This window comes from Malus domestica, chromosome 15 (assembly GCF_042453785.1).
Source record: "Malus domestica chromosome 15, GDT2T_hap1".
NCBI lineage: Eukaryota > Viridiplantae > Streptophyta > Magnoliopsida > Rosales > Rosaceae > Malus > Malus domestica.
The window spans coordinates 50,116,772-50,132,273 of record NC_091675.1 but is presented as its reverse complement, the minus strand read 5'-3'; the positions used below and the strand labels follow the sequence as shown (position 1 = coordinate 50,132,273).

The 15,502-nt window shown below is 39.8% G+C and overlaps 2 long non-coding RNA genes across 3 annotated transcripts; one reads left to right on the top strand and one right to left on the bottom strand.

The window, feature by feature from the left end:
- The first annotated feature begins 2,919 nt into the window (after positions 1-2,919).
- Positions 2,920-15,502, top strand: LOC108171225 (uncharacterized). Of its 2 annotated transcripts, none has more exons than XR_011576610.1 (10): positions 2,920-3,056; positions 3,479-3,684; positions 3,830-3,925; positions 4,245-4,367; positions 4,831-5,018; positions 5,484-5,557; positions 5,915-6,008; positions 6,743-7,090; positions 14,990-15,071; positions 15,234-15,502. It is a non-coding gene; the product is annotated as an uncharacterized lncRNA (long non-coding RNA). The 2 variants fall into 2 exon arrangements; XR_011576609.1 differs by having other exon boundaries at positions 4,831-5,033; positions 6,722-7,090.
- LOC139192439 (uncharacterized) lies at positions 13,077-13,614 on the bottom strand. The gene is made up of 3 exons (XR_011576611.1): positions 13,490-13,614; positions 13,283-13,358; positions 13,077-13,198 (listed from the first exon to the last, which is right to left on the bottom strand). It is a non-coding gene; the product is annotated as an uncharacterized lncRNA (long non-coding RNA).

Sequence of the window (15,502 nt, the reverse complement as noted above, 5' to 3'; positions counted from 1 at the left end):
TTAGAACCTTGCTATATACCTACTTACAAATGTGGTTTTCCTATATGACGTTTTAGTTACTAAGCTCTGAGCCTATGGGCGAATGATACTTTTATATATGCCTTCGGGTGGGTGCTGTAGGAGCCTACGAGTGATTGATACTTCTATGGCTTCGGGTGGGTGTTGTAGGAGCCTACGGGCGATTGATATTTATATATGGCTTTGGTTAGGTGTTGTAGGAGACTGCGGGCGAATGAAGTGTTCTAAATGAAGTGTTCTATATGCCTTCGTGCGATACTGATACCACTACTTTGTATACTATATATAATATATGTTTCACGAATGTTTTATGGCATGCTAGGGTTTTTGGAAAACCTATTACATATTATACTATTGAGTTTTCATAAACTTTGAGGGTTAGTACGTTGATAAATAACTGTTTTAGTATTACTTATATATTAACTTGGTTTGCTCATGTTTTGTTTTGCGCCCCCTCAGGACTTAGAATCGAGCCGTACAATCATGGCGTCAAAACACTCCTGCGTCGACATCTTCGGGTCCTCTCAGTGTAGGACTCATCTCTTTGGTCGTTCAATTTTATATTATTCCTTTTTAATGTCTCAAATTAGTTGTATGCTTTGAACACGTTCCACAATTGCATAATCATTGTATTTAAATTTATAAGTTTTAATTATGTTTGTTACTTCTCATGCATGTTAGTATGGCTTCGTCAACTTCGGGTGTCGACCAGCGCGTGCCTACCCTAGTGTTTGGAGGATATCAGTGTTGAGCGTGTCAACAAGGTGAGTGGTTGAAGATGAATTTTAGACTCGTATTTCACACGACACGTCATGGGTTCGGCTCCTAGCGCTGGTGAATCGCATTATGTTGGTCATGGGAAGGCTGAAATACTTCTGTGAGTCTTTCCGGTCTCCAGAAGAGAGGACTGTAGTAGCAAGTGACGAACCTACCAGCTGGTCTTTTTTTTTTTTTTTTTATAAAAAAAATCGATATTTACTACATTAAAATAAATAAAAATTGGTCGTTGCAATTTTGCTTTTTTGTTGTAACATATAAATCACTTCCCATAACATCAAACATTGTTCTAATCTTTTTTTTAAAATTGTTTAAGTTATGTATTGTGGTTTAACTACAAATATAAAGTGGCACCATTTCTACTTCCTCATTGTGACAAACTAGGCGTGACACTATTGATACCTTTAGATTAAGAATTTAGTCACCGGAGTTTGTGCACTCATATTGGCACCGCTTGTAACCCATCTCTATTCATTCTTACCGGATCTTTGAGATGTCTTTGTGGAGAACACAATTGCAAATGTAATGGTCAAACTGCCCTCCTTCCCATGTTTTTCTGGTTTGGCTTTGAGTTATATACAGATTGAGGGTTTTCCAATCTCATCGTCCTGCTAATGCTTTATGAAATTATACCTTTCACATCTTGGCGGGAAACTTAGAGATGTCACCATTGAAAGCTTTTACTATTGAATATGTCGAGAAACTTCTTAATCTTAAAATCTGAGGGGGAGAAACGACGTTACAAGCGTTGAAAGATCATTGAGACTTGGTAGGCTATGAAAATGATTGCTTCCAACATCCAAAATTTCCAAAGAGATACCCTAGATCTTTATGGATTTCATCATCTGTTAAACAGCATCGGTTGACATCTAGCTTGCTTCAAGTACAATGATACCATCTCCTTTAACCCCTCAGACAATTCTCTAAGTTACAAGTGAAGAAGAGGAAATTGTAGTAATGATCTTTCAACTTTAACCCAATTGGACTAGTGCTCCCTCAACAAAAAATCCATAACCACTGGATTGTTTTCGTCAACTCCGTCAAAGCTTTCGTCAAAATGACTCATGTTAGAAGAATTATTGCTACAGTTGGGTTAAAATTGAGAGACTATTGCTCCAATTGGGTTAAAGTTGCAGGACAATTTCTCCAATTAGGTTAAAGTTGAGGGACAATTTCTACAATTTTCTCGTTTAGTTTTTCATATTTGCTTCTTGATACAGTCTCACGTGGGTGGCGCATAACTGATTTTCATGGAAGTTTTAACATAGTTGACGAAAAGAACCATAGATGCACGTTTTAATGAGTAAAGGACCATGGTCATGAATTTTTACTTGAGAGACCATTGCGCTCCAATTAGGTTAAAGTTGAGGGATTATTAGTACAATTTTCTGAAAGAAGAAACACCAATACACCATAGTAGTACTAAGGGCCAGTTTGATTGCTATGCTGTGAAAATAAATAGCTGTAAAATAAAGTTGTTAAGTGTTTGGTAAACTTTTATTTTATTTTATTTTTATTTTTTTATAAATTGATTTAAATATGTTAAATGACTAAAAAATGATACGATATTTATTGTGATATAATAATTGTCAAAGACAACAATGTAAGGGCAAATATTGTAATTTTGTAAAACATTTGGGGGTATATTTATCATTTGAAAATTTCATTACATAAGCATTGATTACTATGCTTTGAAAAAAAAAAACACGTTTTTTTAGAAGCATGATAGATCCTACTTTTGTTTTTTGTGCTTTTCTACTTTCATTGACGGTAGTTTAAAAAAAAACATTTCTTTTTTGTTTTACCAACACATTCAATATTCCAAATTTTTTAATAAGTTGTTTTTTTTAAGAGAACTTTAATGAAAAGCTCCAGGTACTGTTCACTTTAACGAAAAACCACATTTTTACACTAAAAAGTCAATCATATTACTATTCACTTTACCCTTTATTTTTTCTTTATCGTTAAAACTCAAAGTTTTCAAGCATTTTTCATTAGTTTTTTTTTTTTAAGCATTACAATCCCAAACCAACCCTAAATAGATATTAACTTTAATTTCAAATCACCAAAATTCCGAAAACAAAACTATAAAGAGCATATATGAGTTGAGGCCCAAATGACAAAGTTAAAGGTGCTAGTAAACCGTCTTGGAAAAGATGAAGGCCGAAGAATCCATCACACAGCCCCAAACTAAAGAGCCAGCCAAGGAGCCACCCAAAGAGCCGACTCCCATTGTCTTCCTTCCCGACTCGAGTCATCGGGTAAAACTCATCTTCTTCCCTGATTTTGACTTCTCTTTAACTCTTGACCTTCACCATGCAGTCACCAGCCTATCTGCCGAGCTATACCAGAAAGACATACCATTTTCTCATTAAGCTCATACATGTATTTAAATTTTTGCTGTGTTTTTCCAAAAATTAGTGAAAAAGTTTCAATCTTTTCCTTACCCACGTCAATGAAACTCGAAATAATTTGTGGGTTTCTTTTTTTTGTGTACTTTTATTTGCTGGGTTTGTTTCTTCGTTGATTTTTATTCAAAAATCAAAACAATTTTTGGTCTTTTGTTGTCTCTAAAAAAAGGTGAAAAAGTTTCAATTTTTCGATACTAGCATCAATGGAACTTGAAAACAAATTGTGGTTTTGTTCTTTTAGTGGATTTTAATTGTGGGTTTTTGATTTGCAGAATGCGGAAGACAATACGAAAAGGGGTTGAACCAACACTGGAATTTGTGATGACAAAGAAGGACATAACTGGGAGTGGAGCTCCGGCTACTCTGCTGGTTTTTAATACTGAGGTTGGATTTTCCATGAAGAATATGGACTCGATCTGTAGTGTAGGACGTTCTACAAAGAAGGGGAAGAGACATCAGGGCTTTATTGGAGAAAAAGGTAAATTAAAGGGTTATATATAAACTTATTTTCAATTTAAACGACATCCTATGTATTTTCATACTGCATGTGTGGGTAACCTCAAACAGATATGTCCAACATTTTTTTTTCTAAATTGTTGTAGTGTTTCCATTTTTTGGTGCAGAGCTCCACGATTGGCTAGCGTGAATCTTGGTATCTTCATATGCATGAAATGTTCAGGGATCCACATGGCTCCCATAGCAGGTTGCATATATCCAATGTAATTACCAATGCTGTTTTACCGGCTTCTTTCCATTCTGGTAGTAAGGTGATATCTCTGTCAAGCGAGGTCGTATTGAGAGTGAGAACACCAAGGGCACTCTCTCTTACCCTCACTGACCCACATTAAAAAAGAGGCACATTATGTTTGCACCCTATTTTCGCATATCTCTGTAAATTTAGGTATTTTTTACCCAAATTTTTTTTTCGTTAAGCTTTCATCTTGTTGTAAATTTAGGAGTTTTCTCTCTGTGTTGGTCCATCAGCTTAAACTTTTCAAATGTTGGTTCATCTTATGCAAATATTGATTTGTTTAACAGCCTGCTGACGACAACAGTGGCGGCAGAAGTGGAGGAAATGACGGTGGTAATTGAGGTGCAGTGGTAACAAGAGAGGTAGCAGGAGGCAGTGACCATGGCGGTGAAGACATTGTTGGTTGCAAAGTAAGTTTCTATTGAGTTTCTTGAGATGTATTGTAATTTGTATTTGTATAACACCATAACACTCCGGTGAGAATATTTAGCTACTAATAGATAGAGGGTAAATAATAGTGTCTCGATAACTGACTATAAATTTGATATCAAATCTAATGACGGATATTTTTTTCAGTCATTTAGCAAATTTTCGTTAATAATTGATTATAGTGTTGTCTGAGAGGTGAACGGTGTAAATTGACTTTAAGACAAACTCTAATCAATGAGATGGTAAAGATTGATTAAAATTCAGACTACGTAATAGGCTATACTAGCAAATTCAGTAATTAAGTACTAAAAGAGTGTTACTAAAATATTAGATGGATAAGATTGAGGATAGCCCGTGAACAAGATTTTAATTATTATTTTCTTCCAACTAATCTTCCAACTAACCTCTCACTTATTTTACTTTTGTATTGAATGGGGAAGCAAGAGGTCGCACTTGGTGCGATGGCAAGTGCCTTCGCCCATAAGCGGTAGGTCTCGGGTTCGAGACTTGGGAGCAGCCTCTCCATAAATGGGGGTAAGGCTAGCCGACATTCACCTCTCCCAGACCCTGTGTAAAGCGGGAGCCTTGTGCACTGGGTACGACCTATTGAATGGGGAAGCAGCATGTGATGAGTAAGACCAAATAAGGTTCAATTCTTTCAAATTTGTCTTAATTTTGGATTGCATCTGCTGAAGAATATTTGAGGCTAAGCTTAATACTAATCAATTTAGCTAAATTATTTTATTTTTAGTCTTCAAATTAAGATTAAAGATTTAACACCCTACAATATAGTTTCAATTGTTAAAGATAGTAGATTGAGGTTCTTTGAATCATGTTGGTATTGGTTTTTGGCTTTCATGAAAGAGAATAAAACTAGCAATTCCACCAATAATAATTTGTATCAAACTCGCCATTTCATAAGAGTCGAACCTCAGAGCTCTATGAAAAAGAATAAAATTGTACCATACCATTTTATTTATGTTTGATTACATTGGTTATTATTATTAATAGTTACATTTTGTGCATTTTAGGGAACTTATGCGATCTATTCTATTGTTTATATCATTAAACTTTCCTCTACTTTCCCTTTCTTACAGGGTTTTATTGAAAACAAACTTATACATCCCAACGCAAAAGGAGAGAGGAGGCAATGGCTGGCATTGTTGATAACGTGAGTAAATTTGTAAACAGGATTTCTAATAGTTTGCTAGCTGTAGAGTTATTTCTTCGTCTCCCACAAGGTTCAACTTTTTATATACACATTCATGATTTCTCCATTTCTCTTTTCAACTACTGAAGCAAAGAGATAGTGTATGTCTACCGAATTCAGAAAATCAATAATGTTTTACACAACTCTTTTAAACGGTTAATTGTTGAGCTATGTCAAATTAGTTGGAGAGTTGAAGATCGAAAATTTACTCATGTCAGTAATTCATCGTGTTCAATTTTCATGCTTTGCCATTCTTATCCACTTTATTACTTCTTTTGATGCAACCTGAATTATATATATATTTTTAATCTTCATCAGGCACTTCTCTTTGGAAAGAAACATGTTTGGTCTTCAATCCACCATTTACATGTGAAAGAGGAAGTTTCCCTCTCACATGGTTTGAGTCGTAGAGGTAAATGATTCTTTTTTCTTTGATCAAGTATTTGGTACTTTACCTTATGTCTAATGCCTTTTGTTGCTGTTTGTTTGTGTTAATTGATATTTTTGAATCTTTGGTAGTATTTTTATACTCTTTTGGAAAGAAATAATTTATTTCATCCTGTGCGATGGCAAGTGCCTTCGCCCATGAGCGGTAGGTCTCGGGTTCGAGACTTGGGAGCAGCCTCTCCATAAATGGGGGTAAGGCTAGCCGACATTCACCTCTCCCAGACCCTGCGTAAAGCGGGAGCCTTGTGCACTGGGTACGACCTTTTGTGTTTTTTTTTCCTCAAATAAATCCATGCTTTCTTAATTGTTAGCTTTTCTTTGCTCACTAAAGTAAGCCATCTTAATTAATTAAGGTCTCTTGCTGCTGTTTTTGTGATAATATTACTATCTTTATTTCATTTTCTTCTTTTCAGTACACATTGACTTCATGTTACTTTTTAAAATTGGTCCTTACTTGGCTGAGCCATGGTAAATTGTCCATAACTCACCTGCATACACTCTCGATTTTGAAGATTACTCAAATGAAATTTGTGATTAATTTTATTGAATTGTTTTTATTTAATTTTAATCTGTAATTTTTTAAAAATATGTAGGGGGAGTTCAAAGTCAAAGAGGAGGGGTGTAAGCACATATTAAGTTTTTGTATCTCAATCTGATTGTTTGATTTTGGGTGTATAGATCATGGGTTGAGTGATGCAGGTGAAGCTTTGTTTTAGGACCATCTTGGAGAAGTATTGTTTGTTGAGTTGCCAGAAAATGGTCACTCAGTCTCTCAAGGGGGCAGCTTTGGATTGCCTTTCCAGAATGTTGAGGAGGTCATATAAATTAAACTAATTGAAACATTATTTGATAATTTTGGCATATGAATTTGAATTGGTATTGATTTTTTTTCACAACTTTTGGAACGACGAGATGAGACTACCAAGTCCAGAGGTCGGATGGTCATCTAAGGTGCTGTTAGTCTTGCTCTCCAAATGACTCTCATGAATGTGAACCTTGATCAAACGTCCAGAATATTTGAGCATATTTGAGCAGATAGTTTATCCGGTAAAGGTTTCCACCTATTTTACTTTATAGATACACTTAATAGTCTTTATAAATCATTGATTTTTATAGAGTTGGTTGGGATGAAACCTTATGAAAATGAATCCAGAACGAAATCGCGCTAAAGCTAGGGCGTCACCCATAAGTGGCGCGCTGTGTGGCCTGAGCACAGTGATAAGTGAGCAAGGGTCGCTGTATCTCCATCGGCACCCGGATGCAGTGTTAAATGAGCAAGGGGGCTATAGAAACTTCTTTTCGAACGACTCCACTCAAAGTTGTTTTGGAGCATATGCTCCTATCAACTTTACACGGGACACACAAAAGAAGTACTTTGATCCTATTAGACGGGGAAGGGTGAAGAAGCTAGGACAGAAGGGTAGAGTTCAAGAGAGCAAAATGCGTTTAGGAACGTGGAATATAGGAACCTTGACGGGAAAATCTATGGAAGTAGTAGAAGTTATGGTGAGGAGAAGGATAAATATTATGTGCCTACAAGAAACTAAGTGGGTTGGTCGTAAGGCAAAGGATCTAGAAAACTCAGGGTTTAAACTATGGTATTCGGGCACAAATAGAACGAGAAACGGTGTTGGCATCATCGTGGACAAGACCTTGACACAAGATGTTGTAGATGTCAAGAGGGTAGGAGATAGAATCATGGCAATCAAGATTGTAATAGGACAAGAACTTATCAATGTGATTAGTGCGTACGCACCTCAAGTAGGGTTGGATACGAGTTCGAAGGAGAAATTTTGGGAAGACCTTGGAGACTTGGTGCAAGGAATTGTTCAGACAGAGAAGTTATTTATAGGAGGAGATTTAAATGGACACGTGGGCAGGGAGACAGGCAACTATGGAGGTTTTCATGGTGGCCATGGTTTTGGGGAGAGAAACGAGGATGGGGAAGCTATCTTGGATTTTGCAATGGCATATGATCTCTTCTTAGCCAACACCTTCTTTAAGAAGAGAGAAGAACATGTGATCACCTACAAGAGTGGGTCGTCAAAAACACAAATAGATTTTCTTCTAATGAGGAAAGGGGATCGTATAACTTGTAAGGATTGCAAAGTTATACCAGGAGAGAGCGTGGCTAATCAACATCGCTTGTTGGTGATGGATGTACATATCAAAAGAGTGAGAAAAAAGAACAAGACTTGGAAGTGCCCAAGGACTAGATGGTGGAATCTAAAAGAAGAAAAACAAGCCATTTTCAAAGAGAAAGTAATCACCCAGTGTGTGTGGGATAGAGAGGGGGAAGCTAACCAAATGTGGGATTGCATGGCTAGTTGTATCCGAAAAGTAGCAAAAGAGGTATTAGAAGAGTCCAAGGGCTTTGCCCCACACCAAAAGGAATCTTGGTGGTGGAATAAGGAGGTACAAGCAAAGGTGAAGGCTAAGAAGGAATGTTGTAAAGCCTTATACAAGGATAGGACCGATGAAAATGGTGAAAGGTATAGAAAAGCGAAGCAAGAGGCGAAGAAAGCTGTGAGAGAAGCTAAGTTAGCGGCTTATGACGATATGTATAAGCGACTAGATACCAAAGAAGGAGAGTTGGATATCTATAAACTAGCTAGAGCAAGGGACAAGAAGACAAGGGACCTAAACCAAGTGAGGTGCATCAAGGATGAGGATGGAAAGGTTCTTGCTACAGAGAACGCGGTTAAAGACAGATGGAAAGGTTATTTTCATAATCTTTTCAATGAAGGACATGAAATGAGTGCTTCTTTAGGGGAGTTGAGTAACTCAGAAGAGTGTAGAAACTACTCTTTTTATCGTAGAATCCGGAAGGAAGAAGTGGGTGTAGCTTTGAAGAAGATGAAGCATAGAAAAGCAGTAGGCCCAGACGATATACCAATCGAAGTGTGGAAAGTTTTGGGAGAGACAGGTATAACATGGCTCACTAACCTTTTCAATAGGATTTTGAAAACGAAGAAGATGCCAAATGAGTGGCGAATGAGCACTTTGGTGCCTATCTACAAGAATAAGGGCGATGTACAAAATTGCATTAACTATAGGGGTATTAAGCTAATGAGTCATACAATGAAGCTCTGGGAGAGAGTCATTGAGCATAGATTGAGGCAAGAGACACGGGTTTCGGACAACCAATTCGGGTTCATGCCAGGGCGCTCAACCATGGAGGCAATCTATCTCTTACGAAGATTGATGGAAAGATATAGAGATGGGAAAAAGGATTTACACATGGTCTTTATAGATTTGGAAAAAGCGTATGATAGGGTCCCAATAGACATTCTTTGGAGGATTTTAGAGAAGAAAGGAGTACGAGTAGCATATATCCAAGCTATACAGGATATGTATGAAGGAGCAAAGACTGCCGTAAGAACTCATGAAGGACAAACCGAAAGCTTTCCCATAACTGTAGGATTACATCAAGGCTCATCCTTAAGTCCTTACCTTTTTGCGTTGGTAATGGATGAGTTAACAGGACATATTCAAGGTGATATTCCTTGGTGTATGCTTTTCGCAGACGATATAGTGTTGATAGATGAAACTCAGGAAGGGGTAAATGCAAAGCTTAACCTTTGGAGAGAAGTGTTGGAATCTAAAGGTCTTCGCCTAAGCCGATCAAAGACAGAATATATGGAGTGCAAGTTCAGTGCAAATGGAGGCCAAAACGAGTTAGGGGTGAGGATCGGAGATCAAGAAATACCAAAGAGCGACCGTTTTCGTTACCTAGGATCTATCTTGCAAAAGAACGGAGAATTAGATGGAGATCTCAACCATAGAATACAAGCTGGATGGATGAAGTGGAAGAGTGCATCCGGCGTGTTGTGTGACCGCCGTATGCCACTGAAGCTTAAGGGAAAATTTTATAGGACGACAATAAGGCCGGCGATGCTGTATGGCACAGAATGTTGGGCGGTGAAGCATCAACACGTACACAAAATGGGTGTAGCGGAGATGAGGATGCTTCGTTGGATGTGTGGGCACACGAGAAAGGATAAGATTAGGAATGAGGATATCCGGGGTAAAGTAGGAGTAGCCGAAATTGAAGGAAAGATGAGAGAAAATCGGTTACGGTGGTTTGGACATGTGCAAAGAAGGCCTACTGACGCTCCGATTAGAAGATGCGACTATGGGACAGAGGTTCATGGCCGAAGGGGCAGAGGAAGACCTAGGAAAACTTTGGAAGAGACCCTAAGAAAAGACTTAGAGTACTTGGATCTAACGGAGGACATGACACAGGACAGAACACAATGGCGTTCTAAGATTCATATAGCCGATCCCACTCAGTGACTTGGATTTTCCAAGTCTTCAACCAAGAAGTTTTCCTCACTCGGGAAATTAAGGGAACACTACCTCAACCTATATGCTCCACTCACAAAGCTTCAACATACAAGCTTCAACAAAAGAAAATTCAAAGAACTTAGCGAAGAAGGCTTTGGTGTATTTAACACAATACGTTGAAATGAAGGAAAGCTTATTTATTGATATCCCCGATAAGTTACAAATATGTACATATACTTGAGTCAAAATAAACAAACAAGAGGGAGCCTTCACAAAGGTTGCTTAGGAGAAGTTTCAGCAGGCGGTAGAGCCCTAGAAAGAGAAGGCACCGGAGGAGGATCATTCGGAGCCTCAGTACTGGACAAAACCCTTGAAGGAGGAGGCATCAGAGGTTGATCATTTGGAGCTTCATTACGCGGTACAGCCCCAGAAGACGAAGGCAATAAATGCCTTTGGAACAAACCCACAAATCTCTGATGATCAAGTAAAACCTGACCATCAGATTCCTTCATCTGGTCAAGCTTCCTCTTCATGTTTGTAGCATAGTCATGTGCGAGCCGGTGCAACTGTTTATTCTCATGCTTGAGCCTTCTAATCTCCTGTTTGAGACTCATCACTTCAGCCGCCAATGATTCAACTTGGCGGGTTCGAGCAAATAGGCGTTGGGCCATATTAGACACAGAACCTGCACACTGAACACTGAGAGCCAGAGAATCCTTAACAGCCAACTCATCAGACCGTTTGGAAAGTAGTCTGTTATCTTTGGGAGTGAGAAGGTTCCTGGCCACTACCGCAGCGGTCATATCATTCTTCATCACGGAATCCCCAACGGTAAGAGGACCAGTAGGGGAGACGAAGGATGGGCGCCATATGTTGTCTGGAGAAGGCGGGGCTGCCTCTTCAACAAGGTTCAAGTCAAAACGACGGTCGGAGGGGCCAGACATTTTCAAAGGTGTTGAAGAGAGAAGAGGTCGGACAAATCAAGATCTTAGAAGTGCAAGAATGGAGCTTCTACTGGTGGATATTCAAGTGTGCTTTGGAATTTAATGTCAGCCCCTATAAAAATCTGCACTCGACGAAGCTTCAGAAATCGAAGAGGCGCCTGCTCAGAAATCGAAGAGGCGTTTGCTTTCTCAAAAGCTGGGCTGCTCAGAGACCACGAGGGTCGATCTCAGAAATCGAAGAGGCGTTTGCTTTCTCAAAAGCTGGGCTGCTCAAAGACCACGAAGGCCGATCTCAGAAATCGAAGAGGCTTGCTTTCTCAAAAGCTGGGATGCTCAGAGACCACGAGGGCCGATCTCAGAAATCGAAGAGGCACCTACTTTTCCAGCCTTGTCAGCACCTGTCACACGCACACTCAGGTTTGCGGAAATTATGGGCATTCTGTCGAAGATTTCTGACGAAGTAGAAAGCACATGAATCGTACTGTTCAATCACCCACTTCCCACACGCAACAGTAGCTCATGGGTACCACAGATAACTTTGCCAAAGTTCTCTGACAAAGTTGAGACACGTGAAGCTTGCAGCTCCCACTACATCGCTCTGACCAAGAAGGGTAAAAGAATTGCAAAGAAACAACACTAACAAAGTTTAAACACATAAATTTTGAAGGTCTAGCTACCATATTATTACCCACAAGGGTAAAGGAACAGTACCACTGCTGGATAATTGGAAAGTCCCGGTGTGTCAACCTCTGTGCTTCGTGGCAAGGTAGACTAGCAAACATGCCCAACCTGTACTCACATTCGAGAAAACACTCCCAACAAGATTGCTTGCTCCAAAATCGAAGAGGCACCGCCCTCCGAATCTCGAGAGCCAGACTCCCAACATGATTACTTTCTCAAAATCGAAGAGAGGGTAAAGGAACAGTACCACTGCTGGATAATTGGAAAGTCCATGTGTGTCAACCTTTGTGCTTCGTGGCAAGGTAGACCAGCAAACATGCCCAACCTTTACTCACATTCGAGAAAACACTCCCAACAAGATTGCTTGCTCCAAAATCGAAGAGGCACCGCCCTCCGAATCTCGAGAGCCAGACTCCCAACATGATTACTTTCTCAAAAATCGAAGAGAGGGTAAAGGAACAGTACCACTGCTGGATAATTGGAAAGTTCCTGTGTGTCAACCTCTGTGCTTCGTGGCAAGGTAGACTAGCAAACACGTCCAACCTTTACTCACATTCGAGAAAACACTCCCAACAAGATTGCTTGCTCCAAAATCGAAGAGGCACCGCCCTCCGAATCTCGAGAGCCAGACTCCCAACATGATTACTTTCTCAAAAATCGAAGAGACACCGCTCTCCGAATCTCGAGAGCCAAACCCCCAGCAGGATTGCTTTCTCAAAAATCGAAGAGGCATCGTTCTCCGAATCTCGAGAGCCAGATCCCCGACAGGATTGCTTGTTCGAAAATCGAAGAGGCACCACTTTCCCAACTTCAAGAGCTGGATCTCCTTGGATAAAGCTTGTCTGTAATCTTCACACGCAACATCAGCTTTCCAGATACCACAGACCACTTTTTCAAAGTGCTCTGACAGGGTTAAAACATGTGAAGCTGGCAGCTCCCACTACCGTGCTATAACCAAGCAGGGTAAAGGAATAGCATTATTACTTGATGTTAGGGAGACTCCTATATATGTCGACCTCCATCCCTAACGGACAGGCAGACCTGCAAAAATGCTCAACCCTTTCTCTTATCTGAGAGGGCACTCCCAACGAAGCCTTTCGAAATATTCAGCTTTCTTTCCCCCCGATAATACCTCTGTAAACAAGCTATACTAGAGCAAGAATATCTCATATCATCAGGGTTAAAAGCAAGAGTATCCCATATCATGCTTTTTCCCTGTCTTTTCCTTTGGCCTTGTTCTTACCTGCAAGACAAGGAGAAAGAGAGCAATCAGTCAGCACTTGGAATCAAGCTTCCAGCCAGGAACTGACTGCCTGGAACCTCTTACCTGATTACTTACCTGGCATTGCTCTCGAGTACTCATCTTCAACATCTTATGCTTCCAGGGAAGATACCGCATCTGCCTGAGGAACAAATAGGGCAAGTGAGAAGGATACAAGGAAGCATGTGGAGACAAGCGTAACAGCACACGTGCCGATACATCCACTACTTTGTCAAAAGCAAAAGCATCCCATATCAGCAGGGTCGAACGTACTCTAGATTTGATGGACTTGTTTTGACCCTCAAATTCTTCAGTCGGCCTTATACTCTGGAGGAAACCAGAAAACCCTCCAGCCCAGTTCAAGAATAAGCCTGTGGAAAGTTACTTCTTCAAAAGCAAAAGTATTCCATATCATCTCTCCTCATTTTTCTTCTCTTTATCCTTCATGCTGACTGCAAGATAGGGAGAATGTGAACAATCAGCCGGAGCTCTGATTGCTTACCTTGTCTGTCACCTCTTTCAGCAGATCCCCTAGCTCGGCGACTTGGGGGACTCCTACTACATGGTTTGTATCGCGCTTGACCAAGCATGAAACTACAAGTAAGCTTCAAGTGAAATTGATACATTACCTTGTGCATCTCCACCAGTTACAGATACCACCCCTGGATGGAGGAAGAGTACTTCCAGAGAAGATGCCACATCTACCTATGAGACAGATAAGGCAAGTCAAGACGATACCACACTCCGGTACTTAGAAGTTTCGTGGCTACGAGATCATTCTCCCACAATATTTCCTAATGTCATTTGTACTAAATCATTCACTTGTACTCACTAAAGGAGAGCTTGAACCTATGTACTTGTGTAAACCCTTCACAATTAATGAGAACTCCTCTATTCCGTGGACGTAGCCAATCTGGGTGAACCACGTACATCTTGTGTTTGCTTTTGTGTAAACCCTTCACAATTAATGAGAACTCCTCTATTCCGTGGACGTAGCCAATCTGGGTGAACCACGTACATCTTGTGTTTGCTTTCCTATCTCTATCCATTTATATACTTATCCACACTAATGACCGGAGCAATCTAGCGAAGATCACAAAAAGTGACCGTTTTCGCTACCTAGGATCTATCTTGCAAGAGAACGGAGAATTAGATGGAGATCTCAACCATAGAATACAAGCTGGATGGATGAAGTGTAAGAGTGCATCCGGCGTGTTGTGTGACCGTCGTAGGCCACTGAAGTTCAAGGGAAAATTTTATAGGACGGCAATAAGGCCAGCGATATTGTATGGCACAGAATGTTGGGCAGTGAAGCATCAACGTACACAAAATGGGTGTAGCGGAGATGAGGATGCTTCGTGGGATGTATGGGCACACGAGAAAGGATAAGATTGGGAATGAGGTTATCCGAGGTAAAGTAGGAGTAGCCAAAATTGAAGGAAATATGAGAGAAAATCGGTTCCGGTGGTTTGGACATGTGCAAAGAAGGCCTACTGACGCTCCGGTTCGAAAGTGACTACGGGACAGAGGTTCAGGGCCGAAGGGGTAGAGGAAGACATAGGAAAACTTTGGAAGAGACCCTAAGAAAAGACTTGAGTACTTGGATCTAACGGAGGACATGACACAAAACCGAGCGCAATGGCGTTCTAGGATTCATATAGCCGACCCCACTTAGTGGGAAAAGGCTTTGTTGTTGTTGTTGTTGTTGTTGTTGGTTGGGATGAAACCTGTTCTGAAACAACTTCTTTTGAAGGTTCTTTGAAATTTCTGCAGGTATTTTTGGAGAAAGAGTGATATGTCAGCATAGTCATGGTATATGACAATGATAATTTGAAGAACCGTTTAAAGTATTTTGGTAATCAGCATACTTAAATTTGAATGTGATATATCCGTTTAGTTTTTTATACACAATGACAATACTCAAGTATAATTTATATCATATATCTTTTGAAGTACATGAAACTATGAAGAAAAAACCCTAATTAATCTGATTATGGGGGTTTTGTTTTATATTAAGATATTGCAGCAGAAGGCAGACTTTGAAGAGTTCACGCTACACAGAAAGATGATGAAATGCTACCCATTGAATCCATCGTTGCTCCACTGGAGGCGAAGCTTAAGCTTGCTGCAGGAGGTATACTTCTGTTCTACATTATGACCCCTATAATTTGTTTGTACATGGGAGGTATAGAGTGTTCAATGTGTATTTGGTTTCCATATTGTTTATGGATCTATCGACTCATTTATTACATGAATAAATAATTATAACGAGTTAAATTTTTTTTA